Source organism: Pongo pygmaeus, chromosome X (genome assembly GCF_028885625.2).
Source record: "Pongo pygmaeus isolate AG05252 chromosome X, NHGRI_mPonPyg2-v2.0_pri, whole genome shotgun sequence".
NCBI lineage: Eukaryota > Metazoa > Chordata > Mammalia > Primates > Hominidae > Pongo > Pongo pygmaeus.
Genome location: NC_072396.2, coordinates 46,772,307 through 46,780,294, shown reverse-complemented (window position 1 = coordinate 46,780,294; position 7,988 = coordinate 46,772,307). Strand labels below are relative to the sequence as shown.

General features: G+C 39.3%; 1 pseudogene; it reads left to right on the top strand.

The window, feature by feature from the left end:
* The first annotated feature begins 4,370 nt into the window (after positions 1–4,370).
* On the top strand, positions 4,371–5,258 carry LOC129024056 (proliferating cell nuclear antigen-like; annotated as a pseudogene).
* Positions 5,259–7,988: the final 2,730 nt, after the last annotated feature.

Sequence of the window (7,988 nt, the reverse complement as noted above, 5' to 3'; positions counted from 1 at the left end):
TTATTTAAAAATGAAAAAGATTGAAAATAAAGACATTAATTGAAAATAAAAAAGTTGTGTTCTCTTCCAGAAACTAGAAAAGGAATGACAGATATTCAGTTAATATGGAAGAAATAGAGGCTTTATGGGACTAGGAAACTTAAAAAAAATCTTCCTTGAAACAAGAACAGGAAACTACAAAAAAATCACATTCAGGAAACAACAATAAGAGCAAAGAAATAAAAACATGGAAAGTTTTCAATAAAATGGAGTGTAATTTTGAGAAAAATTTCCTGGAAAACAGCAACAAGACAACTTTACGAAAATGGGAGATAAAAGATAAACTACCTGTTGAGGTTTTACATCTACGTAATAGGAATTCATAAGGAAAGACAAAGAGATGCAGAGAACAAAGAAAATAGCGCAGAAGTCATGGATGAAACGATTTAAGAATGTTTCCCATATCTGAAAGACCTGTTTCACAACTAAATGGATCAATCAATTGAAGGGCTCCAACCTAGGCATGTCTTCATAAAATTTTAGAGCACCGGAGATCCTGCAGCTTCCAAAGAGGAGAAAAGGAAAAGGTTTAACAGGAATGTAAAAGAGTTGGAATAGCACTGGCATTCTAACCAGCAACAATGAAAGCCTAAAACCAATAGAGCAGCATCATTCTAAGAAAATAATTACAATTAAGGATTTAACAAGCAGCTAAACTATCAAATAAGTGTGAGGGTAGCATAAAGGCAGTTTTTTCCCAACATGCAAGATCTCAACCATTTTTGCCTCCCAGAAAGTGAGGGAGTAAACCAAGAAAGAGGAAAACATGGGATTCAAGTAATGGGTGCTGATATAAGAAAGAAGGAAGGAAATTCCCCCTATTACTGCTGACGTGAAATCTCAGAAAGACAACTGCAGATTAGGGAGAGAGCAATCACTACTTTCCAGAAGGGATTTCTCCAAGAAGATGGAAAAAAAAAAAAGAATCCAATATTATATTATTCTATTATGAGGCTATTTACACAATGGAGCATAATTTTAGGGGGAAGCATTTGCAAACAAAACAAAAAGATATCAACTACAAGAAAACAAAAGATTATGCAGGAAAAAAATATTCCAAGATAAATAGCGTTTATATAGACTCAATAATGACTCAATTATGGTTAAATTATTATGATTTAACCAAAGAAACCATATAACTGTTCTGGAAGGACAGGGCACAGGGAAAATAGGGCATGAGGGAATGTAGTGGGGATTGAGTAATAGTGAGAGATAACTAAACGCAGATACCAATATTCCATATTGGGAAATCAATGGATAATGTTTAAAACTTTGCAAGCAAAAAGTAGCAATATAAGCCATGTTTTTAAGATACATGAATCATAAGTAATAGCTAAAAGAATGAACATGGTTGCTTCTGGGGAGCAGGAATGGGGAAGGTGTGGCAGGACAGTGTTATTTGTTATGAAACGATCTATTTGCACAACTCTGTAACTTTTCCAAATATATGCATACACACACACACACACAAAATCTTTTATAAAGACAAATACTAAATAAAAATAAAAAGACTAACATTGCAAATAAGTTGGAATACAGGGGACAAGAGCTGTAAAAATAAAGTGGAAAACTACATAGGATCAACAAAAATAAAAACTGTTACAAAATCTATAAATTGAACATATCTCTAGTAATACTGAACAAAAAAAAGGAAATCACACGAAAAGCACACAAGTAAACAATATTAGGAACAATGAGATATTACAAGCAAGGAGTTTTCTAAAATTAAAAGATAAAGAGAATATAAATAGTATATTTAGGAACAGATGAAATAATTTCTTTTTTAAATTGCATATTGAGTTGCATATATGAATTATTAAGTTGCATATATCATGCTATTTTCTCATGTTTCTTAATGTACATTGCTTTTTTACTATTATAATTTTTCTTTTCTTTTTTTAAAATTTCACTTTAAGTTCTGGGATACATGTGCAGAACGTGCAGGTTTGCTACATAGGTATACATGTGCCATGGTGGTTTGCTGCACCTATCAATCTGTCATCTAGGTTTTAAGCTCCACATGCATTAGGTATTAGTCCTAATGCTCTGCTTCCCACCCCCTGACAGACCTGGTGTGTGATGTTCCCCTCCCTGTGTCCATGTGTTTTCATTGTTTAACTCCCACTTATGAATAAGAACATGCAGTGTTTGGTTTTCTCTTCCTGTGTTAGTTTGCTGAGAATGATGGTTTCCAGCTTCATCCATGTCCCTGCAAAGGACATGAACTCACTCTTTTTTATGGCTGCATAGTATTCCATGGTGTATATATGCCACATTTTCTTCATCCAGTCTATCATTGATGGGCATTTGGGTTGGTTCCAAGTCTTTGCTGTCATAAATAGTGCTGCAATAAACGTATGTGTGCATGTGTCTTTATAGTAGAATGATTTATAATCCTTTGGGTATATACCCCGTAATCGGGCTGGCAGGTCAAATGGTATTTCTGGTTCTAGATCCTTGAGGACTGGCCACACTGTCTTCCACAATGGTTGAACTAATTTACACTCCCACCAACAGTGTAAAAGCGTTCCTTTCTCCACAGCCTTGTCAGCATCTGTTGTTTCCTGACTTTTTAATGATTGCCATTCTAACTGGAGTGAGATGGTATCTCATGTGGCTTTGATTTGCATTTCTCTAATGACCAGTGATGATGAGCTTTTTTTCATATGCTTGTTGGCTGCATAAATGTCTTCTTCTGAGAAGTGTCTGTTCATATCCTTCACCCACTTTTTGATGGAGTTGTTTGTTTTTTTCTTGTAAATTTATTTATGTTCCTTGTAGATTCTGGATAATAGCCCAGTGGAACAGAATAGAGGCCTCAGAAATAACACCACACATCTACAACCATCTGATCTTCAACAAACCTGACAAAAACAAGCAATAGGGAAAGGATTCCCTACTTAATAAATGGTGCTGGGAAAAAAATGGCTAGCCATATGCAAAACTGAAACTGGACCCCTTCCTTATAATACCTCATACAAAAATTAACTCAAGATGAATTAAAGACATAAAAGTAAAACCTGAAACCATAAAAACCCTAGAAGAAATCCTAGGCAAAACCATTCATGACATAGGCATGGGCAAACACTGCATGACTAAAACACCAAAAGCAATTGCAACAAAACCAAAATTTACAAGTGGGATCTAATTAAACTAAAGAGCTTCTGCACAGCAAAAGAAACTATCATCAGAGTGAACAGGCAACCTACAGAATGGGAGAAAATTTTTGCAATCTATCCATCTGACAGAGATGAAATAATTTCTAAGAAAATGTAAATTATAAAAAATTGACTCAAGATGTCAATTAACCACTGAAAGTTTTCAAAAGTAATCAACTGTCTTATTCAAAAGATATCAGGCCCCATTAATTTTATAGGCAATTTTAATCAACTTTCAAGGAATACATTCTCTCTATGTTGTATAAACTGTTCCAGAGAATATAAGAACTCATTTATGAGGCTAATAAAAACTTGATAACAAAAATGGAACAAAAACAGTGCAAAAAATTAAACCATTCTCGCTTATAAACATAGATACTAAAGTTCTAAAAACAGACAGTGCAGATTTAAAAATATATTATACCAATGTATTAGTTTTCTATTGCTGTGTAACAAATAATCACACAATGTAGCAGTTTGAAACAACATTCATTTACTATCTCAGTTTCTGTAGTTCAGAAATTCAGACACAGCCTAACTAGATTCTCTGCTTAGGGTCTCATAGGCTGCAGTTAACTTGGCCAGAGCTGGGTCCCTTTTGAGTGTTGGAGTCTTCTTCCAAGCTCACAAGTTGTTGGCAGAACTCATTTTCTTGAAGCTGTGGAACTCATAGGGGCATATTTCTTCAAGGCCAGCAGCGGAATCTCTCTAATCACTAGACCCTCTTTTAAAGAGCTTGCCTGAGTAGGTCAAGCCCACCCAGGAAATCTCTCTTTTAATTAACTCAAAGTCAACTGAATAGGGACTTTAATTGCACCTGAAAAATCCCTTTGCTTTGCCAAATTCTATTGGTTAGAAGCAAGTTATATGTTCCACTCACACTCAAGGGAGATGATGACACAAAGGCATGGATACCAGAGAGTGGGAATCACAGGGGCCATCTTAGAATTCTACTTAGGACAACCAGGTAGAGTTTATCCCAGGAATAAGTAGAGTACATTCCAGTGATGCAAGGATGATTAAACTTTAAAAAGTCTATTAATGGTCGTCATTCTAGATCTCAGCCTCTCCCCACGGCATTCGCCCGCTTGCTCTGAGGCTCGTGAAGCCAAAACTGGCTAGACTTTCCTACTTTCTGCCCGCCTGTAGCCGCGTTGTTGCCACTCCGCCACCATGTTCGAGGCACACTTGGTCCAGGGCTCCATCCTGAAGAAGGTGTTGGAGGCACCCAAGGACCTCATCAACGAGGCCTGCTGGGACATCAGCTCGAGCAGCGTGAACCTGCAGAGCATGGATTCGTCCCACGTCTCCTTGGTGCAGTTCACCCTGCCTTCTGAGGGCTTTGACACTTACCGCTGCGGGTGCAATCTGGCCATGGGCGTGAACCTCACTATTATGTCCAAAATACTAAAATGCGCTGGCAATGAAGATATCGTTACACTAAGGACTAAAGATAATGTGGATAGCTTGGTGCTAGTATTTGAAGCTTCAAATCAGGAGAAGGTTTCAGACTATGAAATTAAGTTGATGGATTTGGATGTTGAACAACTTGGAATTGCAGAACAAGAGTACCACTCTGTAGTAAAGATACCTTCTGGTGAATTTGCATGTACACGCCGAGATCTCAGCCATATTGGAGATGCTGTTGTAATTTCCTGTGTAAAAGATGGAATTATATTTTCTGCAAGTGGAGACCTTGGAAAATGGAAAACAAATTGTCACAGACAATTACTGTCGATAAAGAGGAGGAAGCTGTTACCATGGAGATGAATGAACCAGTTCAACTAACTTTTGCACAGAGGTACCTGAACTTCCTTACAAAAGCCACTCCACTCTCTTCAATGGTGACACTCAATATGTCTGCAGACATACATCTTGTTGTAGACTATAAAATTGCTGATATGGGACACTTAAAGTACTACTTGGCTCCCAAGATCGAGGATGAAGAAGGACCTTAGGCATTCATAAAATTCAAGAAAATAAAACTAAGCTCTTTGAGAACTGCTTCTCAGATGCCAGCATATACTGAAGTCTTTTCTGTCACCAAATTTGTACCTCTAAGTACATATGTAGATATTGTTTTCCGTAAACAACCTTTTTCTCTATTCTCTGCAATTTGTTTAAAGAATAAAGTCCAAAGTCAGTCAGATCTGGTCTAGTTAACCTAGAATTATTTCTGTCTCTTAGAAATACTTGTGATTTTTACAATACAAAAGGGTCTTGACTCTAAATGCAGTTTTAAGAATTGTTTTTGCTACAGCTCCCAGCATGAGCGACTCAGAAGACGGGTGATTTCGGCATTTCCAACTGAGGTACCAGGTTGATCTCACTGGGGAGTGTTGGACAGTGGGTGCAGGACAGTGGGTGCAGTGCACTGAGCATGAGCCGAAGCAGGGCGAGGCATTGCCTCACCCAGGAAGTGCAAGGGGTCAGGGAATTCCCTTTCCTAGCCAAAGAAAGGGGTGACAGATGGCATCTGGAAAATTGGGTCACTCCCACCCTAATACTGCACTTTTCCAACGGTCTTAGCAAACAGCACACCAGGAGATTATATCCCATGCCTGGCTCGGAGGGTCCCACGCCCACGGAGCCTCGCTCACTGCTAGCACAGCAGTCTGAGATCAAACTGCAAGGCGGTAGCGAGGCTGGGGGAGGGGCACCCACCATTGCCTAGCCTTGAGTAGATAAACAAAATGGCTGGGAAGCTCAATCTGGGTGGAGCCCACTGCAGCTCAAGGAGGCCTGCCTGCCTCTGTAGACTCCACCTCTGTGGGGAGGGCACAACCAAACAAAAGGCAGAAGAAACCTCTGCAGACTTAAATGTCCCTCTCTGACAGCTTTGAACAGAGTAGTGGTTCTCCCAGCACACAGCTTGAGATCTGAGAACAGGCAGACTGCCTTCTCAAGTGGGTCACTGACCCCTGAGTAGCCTAACTGGGAGCCACCCCCCAGTAGGGGCAGACTGACACCTCACACGGCCGGGTACTCCTCTGAGACAAAACTTCCAGAGGAACGATCAGGCAGCAACATTTGCCGTTCACCAATATCTGCTGTTCTGCAGCCTCCACTGCTGATACCCAGGCAAACAGGGTCTGGAGTGGACCTCCGGGAAACTCTAACAGACCTGCGGCTGAGGGTCCTGTCTGTTAGAAGGAAAACTAACAAACAGAAAGGACATCCACACCAAAACCACATTTGTACGTCACCATCATCAAAGACCAAAGGTAGATAAAACCACAAATATGGGGAAAAAACAGAGCAGAAAAACTGGAAACTCTAAAAAGCAGAGCGCCTCTCCTCCTCTGAAGGAATGCAGCTCCTCAACAACAACAGAACAAAGCTGGACGGAGAATGACTTTGATGAGTTGAGAGAAGAAGGCTTCAGATGATCAAACTACTCTAAGCTAAAGGAAGAGGTTCGAACCCATGGCAAAGAAGTTAAAAACCTTGAAAAAAAATTAGAAGAATGGCTAACTAGAATAACCAATGCAGAGAAGTAGTTAAAAGACCTGATGGAGCTGAAAACCATGGAATGAGAACTACGTGATGAATGCACAAGCCTCAGTAGCTGATTTGATCAACTGGAAGAAAGGGTATCAGTGAATGAAGATCAAATGAATGAAATGAAGTGAGAAGAGAAGTTTATAGAAAAAAGAATAAAAAGAAATGAACAAAGCCTCCAAGAAATATGGGACTATGTGAAAAGACCAAATCTATGTCTGATTGGTGTACCTGAAAGTGACAGGGAGAATGGAACCAAGTTGGAAAACACTCTTTAGGATATTATCCAGGAGAACTTCCCCAATCTAGCAAGGCAGGCCAACATTTGAATTCAGGAAATACAGAGAATGCCACAAAGATACTCCTCGAGAAGAGCAACTCCAAGACACATAATTGTGAGATTCACAAAAGTTGAAATGAAGGAAAAAATGTTAAGGGCAGCCAGAGAGAAAGGTCGGGTTACCCACAAGGGGAAGCCCATCAGAATAACAGCGGATCACTCGGTAGAAACTCTACAAGCCAGAAGAGAGTGGGAGCCAATATTCAACATTCTTAAAGAAAAGAATTTGCAACCTAGAATTTCATATCCAGCCAAACTAAGCTTCATAAGTGAAGGAGAAATAAAATACTTTACAGACAAGAAAATGCTGAGAGATTTTGTCATCACCAGGCCTGCCCTACAAGAGCTCCTGAAGGAAGGACTAAACATGGAAAGGAACAACCGGTACCAGCCGCTGCAAAAACATGCCAAATTGTAAAGACCATCAAGGCTAGGAAGAAACTGCATCAACTAACGAGCAAAATAACCAGCTAACATCATAATGACAAGATCAAATTCACACATAACAATATTAACCTTAAATGTAAATGGGCTAAGTGCTCCAATTAAAAGACACAGACTGGCAAATTGGATAAAGAGTCAAGACCCATCAGTGTGCTGTATTCAGGAAACCCATCTCACGTGCAGAGACACACATAGGCTCAAAATAAAGGGATGGAGGAAGATCTACCAAGAAAATGGAAAACAAAAAAAGGCAGGGGTTGCAATCCTAGTCTCTGATAAAACAGACTTTAAACCAACAAAGATCAAAAGAGACAAAGAAGGCCATTACATAATGGTAAAGGGATCAATTCAACAAGAAGAGCTAACTATCCTAAATATATATGCACCCAATACAGGAGCACCCAGATTCATAAAGCAAGTCTTTAGAGACCTACAAAGAGACTTAGACTCCCACACAATAATAATGGGAGACTTTAACACCCCACTGTCAACATTAGACAGATCAA